The following is a 19,253-nucleotide window of genomic DNA, read 5'->3' on the forward strand; positions in this document are numbered from 1 at the left end:
AAAGCTAAGTGTAATAATTCTATCAAGGTTTAAATGCTCATAAGCTTCCAGTGAAAAGCTATTTGAGCAGCATCAGAAACCTATCCACCATGGGCAGCAAACAGTCCCTTTACATTTAATTAGACAAAGAAACTCCAGCTGAATGGGTTAAAAATTGCCACTATTTCACAGTAAGTGATTTTCTTAACCCCCAAGGGTTCAAATTACTTTGGCAGGAAAAGCAATTATGCAATTAATAGGGGAATATTCTCCAGAGCTCTGTAATTTGCAAAGAGGTAAAGGTTCTGCTTTGGCCTGCAGGGGACAGCTGAGCTCTGAAGCTTTCTTTCTTTTCCTTTCTCTCTCTCTCTTTTTATAAAATTTTGACCACACCCGAAATAAAAACCAAGGATATTTTAAGGAGTAGGAAAGCACAACAGCTCAGATAATGTCCCTGCCAGTATATTCATTACAGGCTCATCAGAGTGGATGCCTGCAATCGGAAGATTAAATACCCATTTACCAGGATCAGAAGAGAGTTTGGTTTTATAATGTATTGTCCTCTTTTCCCCGGGAGGCTGCTTTGTTTGATAAAATGCTGAGTGTGGTGTAAAAATATCCCTCTGTCTGTAATTTGCACTCCTCTCCATTTAAAGCTATTCTTGCTGCAAACGAGAATTGAAAGCTGCTAAAATTAAGTGGTGTCAGTTCTCAATGACACTTTAATGATAGGGCGCTCAGCAGATGAGATGAGAATGAATTCCAGCATCTCTGCTAAAGCAGCGCACACACTGCTAAAGATAGAAACCAGCCCCACACACTGCCCTGCTCTGGGGCCACACTTTGCCTGCTTCATTCATATTTAGCAGAACTGAAAGTGGGAAACTATAATTTAAGTGGCCATAAAAAGACAGGTGAAAATAATTGGTGAGTATTGGTTCAAAGCAATTGGGAGTTTGGGGTGGGGGGGGCAGTAGTGTAAGTTTAAGATGCTCTTTCGGGCTGAGCATCCTGCTCTTGTACCAAGTCATTCTCCGTTAGGGGTATAGAATGTTTTATTTCAAAAGATTATGTCCCATTTAACAGGAAAGTCTTTTCTGATCTTGCGACCAAAAGGACATGAGGCTCTGATTCATTTTATAGAAGGGACTACAAATATTTATTCACATTATATATATACGTATAAAGATATATATACATATATATAGGGGTTTCCCTGGTGGCTCAGAGGGTAAAGCGTCTGCCTGCAATGCAGGAGACCTGGGTTCGATCCCTGGGTCGGGAAGATCCCCTGGAGAAGGAAATGGCAACCCACTCCAGTATTCTTGCCTGGAGAATCCCATGGACAGAGGAGCCTGATGGGCTACAGTCCATGAGGTCACAAAGAGTCAGACACGACTGAGTGACTTCACTTCACTTCATACATATACGTATATATATATATATATATATATATATATATATCCTTTTCCCATGTAAGTTATTACAGAACACTGAGTATAGTCCATGTGCTATACAGTAGGTCCTTATTAATTATTTTATATATGGTAGTGTATACATACTAATCCCAGTCTCCTAACTTATCCCTTCCCCCGATCTTTCCCTCTTGGTAACCATAAACTTGATTTCAAGATCTGTGAGTCTGTTTCTGTTTTGTAAATAAGTTCAATTGTGTCATTTTTATTAGATTCCACATTTAAGTGATATCAGATGGTACTTATCTTTCTCTGTCTGATTTATTCCACTCAGCATGGTGAAGCAAGTCCATGAAGTAGGTCCATCCATGTTGCTACAAATGGCATTATTTCATTCTTTCTTATGGCTAATACTCCATTGTATATATGTACCACATCTCCTTCATCCATTCCTCTGTGGATGGTGTCTTGAAATTCTTGGTATCATTATGTGTTGACAGACTTATGTGTCTGAAGCACTTCTGTATCACCATGGCCTCATTTTTTGGACGAAAAAAGGCATCATTCTTGGAGATGATGTTCTTCTCATTATGGGTGGAGAAGGAGTTCTGGGAAAATGATAGCAACACTCCAGAGGTCTCCTATGCATCAGACACCATCACACAGGAAGCCCACTGAATAAAACAAAGACCTAACTGATTTGCACTGTGACTCCTGTTCAGGTGGTATCATATTTAGAGTCATGGAAATTTCAACTTGAAGGCAAATTCGCTCAAATTTTCTTTCATTTCATTCAACTCAATAAAATGACTGACTGCAGTATCTAAGACTGCAATGTTCACTGTAGGAAATTTTAAAGTATGTATAGAAAATAAAGCCTTTAAAGGGTATATAATCTACTTAAAAGTAAAATTAGATAATTAAGAAAAATCTAGACACATGTTTATTTCAAAATAATATATCAATACACCTGTATCAACAAGGCACATAGTCTCTAAATGGACAAATATGAAAAGAAAAGACCACCTTGTAAAGGAGAGGCCTTTGATTAAGAATGGCTTCCTGCAACCTAGATGTCCATCGACAGAAGAACGGATAAAGAAGTTGTGATACATATATACAGTGGAATACTGCTCAGTCATAAAAAGGAATGGGTTTGAGTCCGTTCTAGTAAGGTGGATGAACCTAGAGCCTATTATACAGAGTTAAGTAAGTCAGAAAGAGAAAAACAAATATCATATATTGAGGCATATATATGGAATCTAGAAAAATGGTAATGATGAATCTATTTGCAGAGGTGGAATAAACACACAGACATAGAGAAGACTATAGACACAGTGAGAAGGAGAGGGTGGGAGAAATTAAGAGAGCAGCACTGAAATATATACATTACCATATGTAAAGTAGATGGCTAGTGGGAAGTTGCTGGATAACACGGGAGGCTCCACCTGTTGCTCTGTGGCAGCCTAGACGACTGGAATGGGGTCGGGGTGTGGGGGGTGGGAGGGAGGTTCAAGAGGGAGGGGACATATGTAGACTTATGGCTGATTCATGTTGTTGTATGGCAGAAACCAACACAACAGTGTAAAGCAATCATCCTCCAGTTAAATTTTTTTTTTAATAATTAAAAAAAAAACAACCCAAATGGCTTCCTAGAGGAGGTGATCTATGAGTGGGCAGTGAAGAAGGTACAAACCTGAATAGGGAGAGAAGAGCAAAGGTGCTCTTGCAAAGAAAAAGAACAGGGAACGAGAATATGGAGGAACTACCCCAATGACACAACATTATGAGGAATAATAAGAGATGGGTTCATTGTCTAAGGTATATATTGCATGAATACCTTACTCATCTAAAGAGTTTGAATGTGACCTGAGCAGTGCTAAGAAGTCGCATAGATCCCTGAACACCTCCTTGGGTGTACAGCGACAACTACATGAGATAACATATAGGAAAGTAACTAATATGGGTATGAGTGAGTGAAGTCGCTCAGTTGTGTCCAACTCTTTGCGACCCCGTGGACTGTAGCCCACCAGGCTCTCCGTCTATGGGATTCTCCAGGCAAGAATACTGGAGTGGGTTGCCATTTCCTTCTCCAGGAGATCTTCCCAACCCAGGGATTGAACCCAGGTCTCCTGCATTGCAGGCAGACGCTTTAACCTCTGAGCCACCAGGGAAGCCCATATGGGTTCCTGGCAGGAAATGCATTATCAGTGTTAGTAGGTTGTGGTGCTATTCCTGAATGAAGGCAAAACGTAACAACTTGATGCTTCAGGAATAGCAGTCTGTACAAGATGAACCCAAACAACAAGAAATGTGGCTGGCATGGCAATTTGGCCACGGGTGCCTAGCATGCCCCACCACTGAGAATGGAGACCATATGTCACTGGATTTCAAAGAAGGTGCCATCTGCCACTGAAGCAGTCTGATGGACTTCCGTCACCTAAGGACGCTGGCCAGGGACCTTTTAGACAATGTATCCTGTAGTTCACACGTGTTTCTTGAAATTACTGTGTGGTTTTAGAAACAGGCAGATGTGGCAGGCAGGAAACTGAGGAAAAGAGGAAGGTCATTGATTGCTCTTTTATGCTGGGGCTTCATCAACAAGCTTCTGGAGAACACTGGAATTCCTCATGGTCTAACTTCAGAGTTTTTAAATGAATAGCTATTTTTGCAATCATAATGGAAAATATTGAAAAAGTTATATTGCTACATCTCCTGAGAGCATGAGTGGTCTGGCCACATAGCAAGGTTAAGAGCCATCATTCAAGCCTCTTCTCAGCTCATAGTCTTTCTTCTTTTAATATTTGTTTATTTATTTTGGCTGTGCTGGGTCTCAGTTGCTGCATGCAGGACCTTTTAGTTGCGGCACACAAACTCATAGCTGGGGCATGTGGGATCTAGTTCCCTGACGTGGGATCTACTTCCCTGACCGGGGATCGAACCTGGGCCCCTTGCATTGGGAACATGGGGTCTTAGCCTTGGGACCACCAGGGAAATCCCTCATATTCTTTCATAGCAATCTGTCGCCTTGGCAAGAATCAGAAAAAGGCTTAAATTCATTATGACTTGATGACACCTGAAGGTGCTAGCAATATACTTGACACCAGCCAATGTGCCTATAAACTTCTACTTTAAAGCATATTGATGAATGAAGTAGTGATAAGTTTTTTCCCTAACTTTGGAAAATGAGGGACACCTAAGTGAATTGCTTTGTTGTGGTTTTGTTGAATTGTCTATAGTTAGGGTTAATTATAAACCCACACAAAGATCATGGCATCCGGTCCCATCACTTCATGGGAAATAGATGGGGAAACAGTGGAAACAGTGTCAGACTTTATTTTTGGGGGCTCCAAAATCATTGCAGATGGTGACTGCAGCCATGAAATTAAAAGACGCTTACTCCTTGAAAGGAAAGTTATGACCAACCTAGATAGAATATTCAAAAGCAGAGGCATTACTTTGCCAACAAAGGTCCGTCTAGTCAAGGCTATGGTTTTTCCTGTGGTCATGTATGAATGTGAGAGTTGGACTGTGAAGAAGGCTGAGAGCCTAAGAATTGATGCTTTTGAACTATGGTGTTGGAGAAGACTCTTGAGAGTCCCTTGGACTGCAAGGAGATCCAACCAGTCTATCCTAAAGGAGATCAGCCCTGGGATTTCTTCGGAGGGAATGATGCTAAAGCTGAAACTCCAGTACTTTGGCCACCTCATGCGAAGAGTTGACTCATTGGAAAAGACTCTGATGCTGGGAGGGATTGGGGGCAGGAGGAGAAGGGGACGCCAGAGGATGAGATGGCTGGATGGCATCACCGACTCGATGGACATGAGTCTGAGTGAACTCCAGGAGTTGGTGATGGACAGGGAGGCCTGGCATGCTGCGATTCATGGGGTTGCAAAGAGTCAGACACAACTGAGTGACTGAACTGAACTGAACTGATAAACCCACAGCAATTTTATCAACTTTATGGACGTATAATTTAGGCAGTATAAACTGTGTTTTAAGTATACTTCATGTGTACAATTCACTTAAAGTATACACTTAAAGCGTACAATTCTATAAGTTTTGGTATTTGACAAATACCCTCTGTGTGTGTGTGTGTGTGTGTGTGTGTGCGTGCATGCGCGTGTGCGTGTGTGCTCAATTGTGTCCAACTCTTTATGATCCCATGGACCGTATTCCTCCAGGCTGCTCTTCATGGAATTTTTCAGGCAAGAATACTGGAGTGGGCTGCCATTTCCTACTCTAGGAGATCTTCCTGACCCAGGGATCAAATCCACATCTCCTGCATTGGCAGGTGGATTCTTAACCATTGCACCACCTGGGAAGCCCATATACCCGTTAAAGCAACACAGTTTAAAAAATGATTATTTCCTTTACCCCCAAATATTCCCCACGTCACTTCACAGTTCATCCTTCCTTCTACCCTCAGTCTTGGGATGTGCGTCCCTATATTAGTGTTACTATAGGTTAGTTTGCAGTTTTGAAGAATCTTATATAAATGGAATCATACAGCAAAGTGATAGCTTATGATGAATGATGTTGAACTCGTGATCTCCGAAGAAGATTTACCTTTAGGACCAGAGACCAGGCTTGACCACTCAGGGCTCTTGGATGGCAGAAGTTTTATTACAGTGAAAAGGGACAGAGCAAGCTTCTGCCATAGATGTCAGAAGGGGGACGGAGAGTGCCCCACTTGCTAGTCTTAGCAAGGGAGCTATATACTTTTCAATTGGTTATTAACAATAAATCAAAAGAATGTCTCAAGGTTGTAAAGGTCTTACCAGACCCACTCCCACAATATACATTTTAAGATAACAGGATTTGAACTAACAGTAGAAAGATCTTACCAGGCCCACTCTCATAATTTACATTTTAAGATAACAGGATTAGTCAGAAGGTTTTCATGAAGGAGAAACTGTCCTCAAGCAGGATACACTGTTGTTATATAATCCTTAGTACAGAGTTTAAGCTGAGTTATTGTGTAATCATCAGCTCCAGGGCTTAAAGAAAAAAAAAAAATGTTTTATGTGACTAGGACTAAGGAATGTAGAAAAAAAAAAGTTTGTCCTTTTCTCCTCCTTGAGAACTCCATACCCCTATCTCCTCCTCAAGAGCCCCAGACCCCTCTCTCCTCCTTGCGGACCCCAACTTCTTATCAAAGCTGCCTAGAAATTGACTCTCTCTACAGACACCACTGAGCCTTGCTTCTTTCACTCAACATAGTGATTTTAAGATTCATCCATGTTGCTGCATCCATCAATAATTTATTCCTTTTTATTGCTGAGCTTTGGTTCATTATATGGATGACCACATTTTGTTTCTCTGTTCACCCATGGGTGGGTGTGTTAGTATCCAAGGATTATAAACTGGGTGGCTTAAAAGAACAGAATTTTATTCTCTCATAGTTCTAGAGGTTAGAAGTTCAAAATCAAGTGTTTGACAGACTTCCAGGAAAAATCTGCTCCATGCCTTTCTTCTAGCTTCGGGCCATTGCCAGCAATCCTTGATATTGTAGATTCACCATCCCAATTTTTGCCTCCATCTTCACAAGGCTTTCTTCCCTGTGTGTCTGTGTGTTCAATTCCCACCCCCCTTTTAGTAAAGACACCAATTATATTGGATTTAGGGTTCACCCTAATCTAGTATGACCTCATATTAACTTGATAACATCTGCAGAGACTGTATTCCTAAGGAGGATCACATTTACAGGTTTCAGGTTGACATGAATTTGCTGGGGGAGGAGAAGGTGGTGTTCAACCCATGTCGTGGGTAATTTGGGTGCTCACTATTTTGGCTGTTGTGAACAAAGCTTGTATGTGTTGATGGAGAAATCTTTATGTGGATATATGTTTTCATTTGTCTTCAGTAAATACCTAGGTATGAAATATCTGGTTTGCATGGGTGTTTATTGTTGCTTATTCATTAAGTAATGTCTGGCTATTTTGTGACCCCATGAACTATAGCCGACCAGGCTCCTCTGTCCATGGGATTTCCCATGCAAGAATATTGGAGTGGGTTGTCATTTCCTTCTCTAGGGGATCTTCCCAGCCCAGGGATTGAACTTGCATCTCCTGTATTGCAGATGGGTTCTTTATCACTGGAACCATCAGGAAAGGCCAGTTTGCATGGTAGATGTGTGTTTAACTCACTAGGAAATTGCCAACAATTTTCCAAAGTAGCTGTACCATTTTATTTTCCCATAAGTAATTTATGAGAATTTAGTTGTTCTACATCCTTGCCAACAGTTGATATCATCAGTTTTATTATTTGAAGAATTCTTTATGTGAGTGATACAAATCCTTTGTCAGACATATGTATTGAGAATATTTCCTTCCACTCTGTGGCTTTCTTTCTTTGTTTTTAATCTAAATGGTGATTTTCTAAGGGCAAAAGCTTTTAATTTTCATAAAGTCTAATCTATTAAAATTTAAAATGTTTTGTGCTTATATTCTAATAAATTAACCTATTCCAAGTTTGCAAAGATTTTCTCATTTCTTCCAGAAGTTGTATATAATTTTGACTTTTATGTTTAACTTTGAACTCTTGCTATTTTGGTGGAAAGAGATTAGTTATTCAAAAGGTAGTATTGCAGGTAAAAATCAATTTCTAATTGTATCATGTCTCATATACCAATATACAATTTATCTAGATTTTTAAAGTTTTGTTTTTAAGGAAATCAATAAAATCTAGAGGAAAATATACATAAATTCTTACCTGAATAAGAATGGAAAAGAATTATCTAGGCATTAAAAAAACAGATAGGAATTACATAGAAAAGAGAATTAAAAGCAAAATACATTACTAAAACTTGCATCACATCTGAACAAGAAGAAGCATATCTAAGGTGGATTTCAGAAGGCCATGAACTCTTTGACTTTTCCTATTGAAAGACGAGGTCCACAGCACCTGACCTTGAATTTGGGAGGATTCTGAGATTGCTTCCATATGGTGGAAGTGACGCTGGGGCATTTTCAGAGCAAGCAAAAGACTGACAACCTCTACTTCCTCTCTCAGAGAACATTCTCTACAGGAGCCCTAGAGCTTGATGTAAGATTCATGAGCACCCTGACAACTTTTGGCTGGAGAGACCATAGAGAATTATTTCAGGTAATTGTTTCAACTGAGCTCAGCCTTCAGCCATCTTCCCCAAAGGGTCAGACCCATGCACAAGTCATTTTGGACTCTCCAAAGCAGCCCAGCTATCCATTGAATATCACTGAATGACCTCAGTCAATGCTGCATGGAACTGAGACTCACCCAGCTGAGCTCCTCTCAAATTCCTGACCCCAATATCATGAGGTATAGTAAAATGGTTGTTTTGGTGGCAATTTGTTACTTAGCAGGAGATAACTGGGACAATATCATTCATTGATCCATCACATTTTATAAGTGTATATAATATTCTCTGTAAACCTGGGCTCTTGTGATTTAAAAACATTTTAAAAAATTAGAAACTTATTTCAAGTTAATAGCTGCTTTTCGGTTTACAGATTTACTTACATTTGGTTTGTTTAAAGGAAGTCACTTCTAAACTGAAATAAAATATTACTTGAAATAAGTCAAGCCTTAGAGGCATGCATGATAAGGAATTTTGAGTCTGGGTGAGTGCTGAGTTTCCAATCAGAAAAAATTGCAGTCAGTAGCCTTCCCACTTATTAATACAAAGTATGTGCCTGGAAAATGCATTTAACCTGCTGTGGACTTTTTCAATGCCTATGAAAATTTTGAGGTTTAGTTTTATTATCTACTAACCTTTCCAATTAGTTCTGATAGTTTTTCAGTTGATTTACTTGGAATTTTTTTAGTATGAACTTTCATTTCCTTAAATTAAATTCTCCCATTGAAGTCAATTATCTCTTTTTTTAAAAAAATTTTTATTGGCATATTGTTGATTTACAATGTTGTGTTACTTTGAGGTGTACAGCAAAGTGAATTTGTTATACATATACATATATTCACTTTTTAAAATATTCTTTTCCCCGATAGGTCATTATAGAGTATTGAGTAGAGTTCCCTATAGAGCAAGTTCTTATTATCATTTTATATATGGTAGTGTTTATATGTCAATCCCAATCTCCAATTTATCCCTCACCTCCTTATTGCCTGGTAACCATGTTTGCCTTCCACATCTGCGACTCTACTTCTCTTTTGTAAATAAGTTTATTTGTACCCTTTTTAAATTAGATTTCCACATGTAAGCGATGTGATATTTATCTTTCTGTCTAACTTACTCAATATGACAATCTCTAGGCCCATCCATATCACAGCAAATGGCATTATTTTGTTCTTTTGTATAGCTGAGTAATATTCCACTGTATGTATGCGCCACATCTTTATCCATTTCTCTGTTGATGGACTTTTAGGTTGCTTCCATGCCCTGGCTATTGTAAAAAGTGCTGCAATGAACATTGTGGGTGCATATTTTTCTTTTTAAATTTTTCTTTCTTTCTTTATTTTTGGCTGTACTAGGAAGGCAGTGGCACCCCACTCCAGTACTCTTGCCTGGAAAATCCTATGGATGGAGGAGCCTGGTAGGCTGCAGTCCATGGGGTCGCGAAGAGTTGGATATGACTGAGCAACTTCACTTTACTTTTCATTTTCATGCATTGGAGAAGGAAATGGCAACCCACTCCAGTGTTCTTGCTTGGAGAATCCCAGGGACGGGGGAGCCTGGTGGGCTGCCGTCTATGGGGTTGCACAGAGTCGGACACGACTGAAGTGACTTAGCATTAGGTCTTCATTGCCGCACATAGGCTTTCTCTAGTGGCAGTGAGTGGAGGCTACACTCTAGCTGCGGTGCATGGGCTTCTCACTGCAGTGGTTTCTCTTGTTGCAGAGCACAGGCTATAGCGTGTCCAGCCATCAGTAGTCACAGCACACAGGCTCAGTACTTGTGGCAAGTAGTTGCCCTGTGACATGTGGAATCTTCTTGTATCAGGGATCAAATCCATGTCCTCTGCATTGGCAGGTAGATGTCTAACTGCTAGACCAAAGAAGTCCTATCTTTTCAAATTAATATTTTCTCTGGCTGTCTGCCCAGTAGTATTGCTGAGTCCTATGGTAGGTCTATGTTTAGATTTTTAAGGACCCTCCATACTGTTCTCCATATCACTTTACTTTCCCCCAGTGTAAGAGGGTTTAGAGAAAAGGGAGCTCTCCTACAATGTCTATACTAAACTAGAATAGAAACTCCAAGTGGGCAGAGACTTGCTTTTTATTCCATGTGATACTGGTTCCAACATTCCATTCAATTCATTTAAACTCCTCTTTCTTTCTAAAGTTAAAATTATGTAAATGAAAGGGGAAAGGTATCCCTCAATTAACATAAATAAAAATGTGCAAATATGTGTCAGCCTGTTTTTTACATTTTCACATGATCTCAAAATCTGGGAACTATTGCCTCACAAAAATACACACACATACACAAATTCAAAAATATTTCTTGATCAATGCTATGTGAGACAAATTATGCTTTTGATGCCTTTAATCCACTGGCATGGAACAACAGACTGGTTCCAAATAGGAAAAGGAGTACATCAAGGCTGTATATTGTCACCCTGCTTATTTAACTTCTATGCAGAGTACATCATGAGAAACGCTGGGCTGGAAGAAGCACAAGCTGGAATCAAGAGTGTCGGGAGAAATATCAATAACCTCAGATATGCAGATGACACCACCCTTATGGCAGAAAGTGAAGAGGAACTAAAAAGCCTCTTGATGAAGGTGAAAGAGGAGAGTGAAAAAGTTGGCTTAAAACTCAACATTCAGAAAACGAAGATCATGGCATCCGGTCCCATCACTTCATGGGAAATAGATGGGGAAACAGTGGAAACAGTGTCAGACTTTATTTTGGGGGGCTCCAAAATCATTGCAGATGGTGACTGCAGCCATGAAATTAAAAGATGCTTACTCCTTGGAAGGAAAGTTATGACCAACCTAGATAGCATATTGAAGAGCAGAGACATTACTTTGCCAACAAAGGTCCATCTAGTCAAGGCTATGGTTTTTCCAGTGGTCATGTATGGATGTGAAAGTTGGACTGTGAAGAAGGCTGAGCACCAAAGAATTGATGCTTTTGAACTGTGGTGTTGGAGAAGACTCTTGAGAGTCCCTTGGACTGCAAGGAGATACAACCCGTCCATTCTGAAGGAGATCAGCCCTCGGTGTTCTTTGGAAGGAATGATGCTAAAGCTGAAACTCCAGTACTTTGGCCACCTCATGCGAAGAGTTGACTCATTGGAGAAGACTCTGATGCTGGGAGGGATCGGGGGCAGGAGGAGAAGGGGACGACAGAGGATAAGATGGCTGGATGGCATCACTGACTCGATGGACATGAGTCTGAGTGAACTCCAGGAGTTGGTGATGGACAGGGAGGCCTGGTGTGCTGCGATTCATGGGGTCGCAAAGAGTCGGACATGTCTGAGTGACTGAACTGAACTGAACTGAATCATGAGCGATGTTGAGCATCTTTTCATGTGTTTGTTAGCCATCTGTATGTCTTCTTTGAAGAAATGTCTGTTTAGGTCTTTTTCCAACTATTTGATTGGGTTGTTTGTTTTTCTGGTATTGAGTTTTATGAGCTGCTTGTATATTTTGGAAATTTATCCTTTGTCAGTTGTTTCATTTGCTATTATTTTCTCCCATTCTGAGGGTTGTCTTCACCTTGCTTATAGTTTCCTTTGCTGTGCAAAAGATTTTAAGTTTAATCAGGTCCCACTTGTTTACTTTTGTTTTTATTTCCATTACTCTAGGAGGCGGGTCATAGAGGATCTTGCTTTGATTTATGTCACAGAGTGTTCTGCCTATGCTTTCCTCTAAGAGTTCTATAGGTTCTGGTCTTATGTTTAGGTCTTTGCATCATTTTGAGTTTATCTTTGTGTATGATGTTAGGAAGTGTTCTAATTTCATTCTTCTACATGTAGTTGTCCAGCTTTCCCAGCACCATTTATTGAAGAGGCTATCTTTGCCCTATTGTATATTCTTGCCTCCTTTGTCAAAAATAAGGTACCCATAAGTGCATGGGTTTAATTCTGGGCTTTCTATCTTGTTCCGTTGGTCAATATTTCTGTTTTTGTCCCAGTACCATACTGTCTTGATGACTGTAGCTTTGTAGTATAATCTGAAGTCAGGAAGGTTGATTCCTCCAGCTCCATTCTTCTTTCTCAAGACTGCTTTGGCTATTCAGGGTCTTTTGTGTTTCCATATGAACTGTGAAATTTTTTGTTCTAGTTCTGTGAAAAATGCCATTGGTAATTTGGTAGGGTTCACATTGAATCTGTAGATTGCATTTGGTAGTATACTTATTTTCACAATATTGATTTTCCTACCCAGGAACATGGAATATCTTTCCATCTATTTATGTCATGTTTGATTTCTTTTGTTAGTGTCTTATAATTTTCTGTGTACAGTTCTTTTTTCTCCTTAGGTAAGTTTATTCCTAGATATTTAATTCTTTTTGCTGCAATGGTGAATGTGACTGATTCTTTAATTTCTCTTTCTGATTTTTCATCATTAGCATATAGAAATGCAAGTGATTTCTGTGTATTAATTTTGTATCCTACAACTTTACTAAATTCACTGATTAGCTCTAGTAATTTTCTAGTACTATCTTTAGGGAATTCTATGTACAGTATCAGGTCATCTGCAAAAAGTGAGAGCTCTACTTCTTTTCCAATCTGGATTCCTTTTATTTCTTTTTCTTCTCTGATTGCTGTAGCTAGGACTTCCAGAACCATGTTGAATAATGGTGGTGAAAGTGGACACCCTTGTCTGTCTTCTTCCTGATCTTAGGGGGAATGTTTTCAGTTTTTCACCATTGAGAAAAATGTTTGCTGTAGGCTTATCCTATATGGCCTTTACTATGTTGAGGTAGGTTCCTTCTATGTCCATTTTCAAAGAGTTTTAATCAAAAATGTGTGCTGAATTTCATCAAAGGCTTTTTCTGCACCTATTGAGATGATCATATGATTTTTATCTTTTAATTTGTTAATATAGTATATCACATTGATTGATTTGTCTATACTAAAGAATCTTTGCACCTGTGGAATAAACCCAACTTGATCATGGTATATGAGCTTTCTGACGTGTTGCTGAATTCTGTTTGCTAAAGTTTTGTTGAGGATTTTTGCGTCTATGTTTATCAGTGATATTGGCCTGTAGTTTTCTTTTTTTATATTGTCTTTGGTTTTGGGGATCAGGGTGACAGTGGCCACGTAGAATGAGTTTGGAAGTATTTCTTCCTCTACAATTTTTTGAAACAGTTTTAGAAGGATAGGCATTAGCTCTTCTCTAAATGTTTGATAGAATTCTCCTATGAAGCCATCTGGTCCTGGTCTTTTGTGTTTTGGGAGATTTTTGATCACAGCTTCAATTTCAGTGCTTGTAATTGGGTTGTTTATAATTTCCATTTCTTCCTGGTTCAGTCTTGGAAGATTGAACTTTTCTAAGAATCTGTCCATTTCTTCCAGGTTATCCATTTTACTGCCATATAGTTGTCCATAATAGTCTCTTATAATCCTTTGTATTTCTGCACTGTCTGTTGCAACCTCTCCTTTTTCATTTCTAATTTTCTTGATTTGATTCGTCTCTCTTTTTTTCTTGATGAGTCTGGCTAAAGGTTTGTCAATTTTGTTTATCTTCTCAAAGAACCAGCTTTTAGTTTTATTGATCTTTGCTATTGTTTCTTTCATTTCTTTTTCATTTATTTCTTCTCGGATCTTTATGATGTCTTTCCTTCTACTAATTTTGGGCTTTTTGGTTCTTCTTTTTCCAGTTGTTTTAGGTGTAAAATTATGTTGTCTATTCGGTGTTTTTCTTGTTTCTTGAGGTAGGATTGTATTGCTATAAACTTCCCTCTTAGAACTACTTTTGTTGCATCCCATAGGCTTTAAGTTGTCATGTTTTCATTGTTATTTGTTTCTAGAATTATTTTGATTTCCCTTTTGATTTCTTCAGTAACCGGTTGGTTATTTAGGAATGTATTGTTTAATCTGCATGTGTTTGTGTTTTTTACAGTTTTTTTCTTGTAATTGATATCTAGTCTCATAGCATTTGTGATCAGAAAAGATGTTTGATATGATTTCAATTTTCTTAAATTTACTGAGATTTCATTTGTGATGCAAGATATGGTCTATCCTGGAGAATGTTCCATGTGCACTTGAGAAGAAAGTGTATTCTTCTGCATTTGGATGGAATGTTCTGAAGCTATCAATGAGATCCAGCTCATCTAAAGTATCATTTAAAACTTGTGTTTCCTTATGAATTTTCTGTTTTGATGATTTTTCCATTAGTGTGAGTGGGGTGTTAAAGTCTCCTACTATTACTGTGTTACTGTCAATTTCTCCTTTTATGTCTGTTAGTGTTTGTCTTATGTATTGAGGTGTTCCTATGTTGGGTGCATAGATATTTACAATTATTATATTTTCCTCTTGGATTAATTCCTTGATCATTATGTAGTGTCCTTCCTTATTTCTTGTAATGTACTTTATTTTAAGGTCTATTTTGTCTGATGTGAAGATTGCTACTTCAGCTTTCTTTTGCTTCCCATTTGTATGGAATATATTTCTCCATCCTCTCGCTTTCAGTCTGTATGTGTCTTTAGGTCTGAAGTGGATTTCTTGGAGACAGCATATATATGGGTCTTGTTTTTGTACCCATTCAGCCAGTCTGTGTCTTTTGGTTGGAGTATTTAATCCATTTACATTTAAAGTGATTATTGATATATATGTTCCTATTGCCATTTTCTCAATTTTGGGGGGTTGATTTTGTAGATATTTTTCTTTTTTTGTATTTCTTGACTATCAGTTCAGTTCAGTTCAGTTGCTCAGTTGTGTCTGACTCTTTGTGACCCCATGAATCGTAGCACGCAAGGCCTCCCTGTCCATCGCCAACTCCCGGAGTTCACCCAGACTCACGTCCATCGAGTCAGTGATGCCATCCAGCCATCTCATCCTCTGTCATCCCCTTCTCCTCCTGTCCCCAATCCCTCCCAGCATCAGAGTCTTTTCCAATGAGGCAACTCTTCGCATGAGGTGGCCAAAGTACTGGAGTTTCAGCTTTAGCATCATTCCTTCCAAAGAAATCCCAGGGCTGATCTCCTTCAGAATGGACTGGTTGGATCTTCTTGCAGTCCAAGGGACTCTCAAGAGTCTTCTCCAACACCACAGTTCAAAAGCATCAATTCTTCAGTGCTCAGCCTTCTTCACAGTCCAACTCTCACATCCATACATGACCACAGGAAAAACCATAGCCTTGACCAGATGAACCTTTGTTGGCAAATAAGTTCCTTTAACATTTGTTGTAAAGCTGGTTTGGTGGTACTGAATTCTCTTAATTTTTACTTGCCTGAAAAGCTTTTTATTTCTCCATCAATTCTGAATGAGATCCTTGCCAGTTTCAGTAATCTTGGTTTTAGGTTTTTTTCCCTTTCAGTACTTTAAATATATCCTGCCATTCCCTTCTGGCCTGCAGAGTTTCTGCTGAAAGATCAGCTGTTAAATGTATGGGCTCCTTGTATATTGCTTGCTGCTTCTCCCTTGCTGCGTTTAATATTCTTTCTTTGTGTTCAGGCTTTGTTCGTTTGATTAGTATGTGTCTTGAACTTGATTGACTATTTCCTTTACCATGGTGGGGAAATTTTCAACTATAATCTCTTCAAAAATTTTCTCATGCCCTTTCTTTTTCTCTTCTTCTTCTGGGACTCCTATAATTCAAATGTTGGTGTGTTTGATATTATCCCAGAGGTCTCTGAGACTATCCTCAGTTCTTTTCATTCATTTTACTTTATTCTGCTCTTCAGAAGTTATTTCCACCATTTTATCTTCCAGCTCACTGATTCGTTCTTCTGCTTCAGATATTCTGCTACTGATTCCTTCTAGAGCATTTTTAATTTCCATAATTGTGCTGTTTGTATGTTTATTCTTTCATTCTTCTAGGTCTTTGTTAATTGATTCTTGCATTTTCTCCATTTTGTATTCAAGGTTTTTGATCATCGTTACTATCATTATTCTGAATTCTTTTTTAGATAGTTTGCCTATTTCCTCTTCATTTGGACTTCTGTGTTTCTAGTTTGTTCCTTCATTTGTGTATTATTTCTCTGCTTTTTCATTATTTTCTTTTTTAACTTATTGTGTTTGAGATCTCCTTTTCACAGGCTCCAAGGTTGAATTCTTTCTTCCTTTTCGTTTCTGCTCTCTTAAGGTTGTCCAGTTGTTTGTGTAAGCTTCATACAGGGTGAGATTTGTGCTGAGTTTTTTTGTTTGTTTTTCCTCTGAAGGCAAGACTGAGTGAGGTGGTAATTCTGTCTGCTGATGATTGGGTTTGTATTTTTGCTTTGTTTGTTGTTTAGATGAGGTGTCCTGCCCAGGGTGCTACTGGTGGTTGGGTGATGCTGGGTCTTGTATTCAAGTGATTTCCTTTGTGATTTCCTTCTCTCTATTTGATACTCCCTAAGGTTAGTTCTCTGGTAGTCTAGGGTCTTGGAGTCAGTGCTCCCACTCCAAAGGCTCAGGACTTGATCTCTGGTCAAGAATGAAAATTCCACAAGTGGTTTGTCATGACATTAAGTAATACTAAAACAAGTACCTAAAAATGAGAAACCAAAGATGAACCCCAGACAAATGGCAGTTAAAAAATCAGGCATATAATAATTAAAATAATGGAATATACACATATACATATATATCTATAATCAAAACAGTCCAGCAAAAATAAAGTACAGTAGATTGATCTGGCAAACAAAGGAAATAAAAAATTATATTTACCAGTTAAGAACAAAACTAAATAAAGCACAAACTGGAAAACCAAACTAAAGCCAGGTGCCAAGTTGGGGAAAAAAGCAATGAAATAAAAACTTACAAATATGTTCAGGGGAAAGGAAAGAAAGAAAAGAAAGAAGGAATAGATATGCAAAGTTTAATAGAGGTAGATGAAGAAGATTCATATACATTAAAGATAACTGCAAGGGAAAATGAACAGTAGGAAAGGCAAAAAAAGGAATAATGTTTAAAAATATAATAGATTTAACAAGTTAAAATAAAAGAGAAAAGAAGAAAAGGGAAGAAAGAAAGAAAGGAAAACAAAACTCCACAGAACTGCAAAAGCCCAATGTAGAGGCAGAGGTTTATAACAATAATAAAAAATGTGACTGAGGGAAAAAAAATCAAAAGCTTATTTAGATTTCATAGTGCCAATAAAATTGACAGCTACAACAGAGGTGGGAAGGGAGAAAAAAAAGAAAAAATCCAAAAGAACCTACAGAACAAGTCAAAACATAAGAATAACAAATGTTCTTCTTGCATCACTGCTGTCAGAGTCCTTTCCCTCCCTGGGAGTCACAGTCCACCTCACCTCCTTAGGATGCCCTCCAACACTGTGCTGGTCTCTGGACCTGCTGTGGAGGCAGCTCAGATTCTAATCTGGTCCTACTCTGGTGTGTTCTTGCCTCCAACATCCACAGTTATCAGAACTAGTGTGTTTTCTTTTGTGGGAGCTCTCAAAGTCCTTTTATATATTCCATAGACACAGAGTTTGCCTAGTTGATCATGCAGTTTTAATCTGCAGCTTGTACAGCTGGTGGGAAGGTTTTGGGTCTTCTTCCTTAACCACACTGCCCCTGGGTTTCTACTGTGGTTTTATTTCCACCTCTGCATGTGGGTCATCCATGGGGGTTTGCTCCTGAGGCTTCCCTTGAGGACCTGGGTTTGCCCCTGTGAGGGCCAGGTGTGGAGGTGATGCAGTTGCTTTGGTGGGAGGGGTTCTGGCATCACCAGGCACTCAGGAGAGTTTGTGGCTAGGGCAGCAGGAAATATAGTGCTCTAAAAGGGTATGGGAACCAGTATTGGCCAATACACTCCAGTATTCTTGCCTGGAGAACCCCCCTGACAGAGAAGCCTGGCAGGCCACAGTCCACAGGGTCACAAACAGTTGGACACGACTGAAGCGACCCTACTTGTAGGGACCCTGTTGGCTCCAAGTGTGCAGGGACATGAGCTGCCTCCTCTGCAGGAGTTATGGCCCTATCAGAGTCTTTTTTTGAGCCTCTTGTAACTGGTGATCAGAAGGCCTTTTTGGCCAGTCTTTCTCCATAGCTCTGCCCATTCAGGCACATAGAGGGAGCTCCCCTGGCTGGGGTCCTACTCTGTAGACCAGTGCATCAGGCACTTAAAAGGGCACCCTGGGTGGGGTCCTACTCAGTAGTTTGGTGCATCAGGCACTTAAAAGGGCACCCTGCATGGGGTCCTACTCTGTAGTTCAGTGCCCTCAGGCATTTGATGGGCCAACCTCTCTATTGTTCAGCTGTCATTGATGGAGTGTGGGGAGAGAGGCTACGGTGATGGCTCCATCCCCTATGCGTGCTCAGCAGTATCACCTGGCTTTCCTCCACAGGCATTTCCCGCCACAATCTCCTCCCTCACATCCCCTTGATCTGTCTCTCCACAGTCAACAGCAGCCCTGCCCTGGAATTGCTCCACAATCTCTAAACTGCAGCTCCCAGCTGCTGAGCCTTCCACGGAAACTGTCCCTGTCTGTGGAATGTATGGCTGTGGCAAGGACTGTCTGATTCTCATTCCATTTAGGCTGCCAAGATCAGCTGTCTCACTCTCAGCCTTAAATGTTCCTCCTCTGTCTCAGAAAATTGCCCTGATGTGGGGATCAGACCCCTGCTTCAGTTCCCCCACCCACTGAGGGCAGGTCTAGTCCTACTAACACTCCCTTTTTCCCCTCTAGTTCATCCTACCGAGTTTTGCATGGTTCTAAATATTCTTTTGCACTGGTCAGGAATTCCTGTCTGCTCTCAGCTGGTGTTCTGCATACACTTCTGTGTCTGAAGGTGTATTCCTGACGCATCCGTGGGGAGAG

Source organism: Bubalus kerabau, chromosome 5 (genome assembly GCF_029407905.1).
Source record: "Bubalus kerabau isolate K-KA32 ecotype Philippines breed swamp buffalo chromosome 5, PCC_UOA_SB_1v2, whole genome shotgun sequence".
Classification (NCBI taxonomy): domain Eukaryota; kingdom Metazoa; phylum Chordata; class Mammalia; order Artiodactyla; family Bovidae; genus Bubalus; species Bubalus kerabau.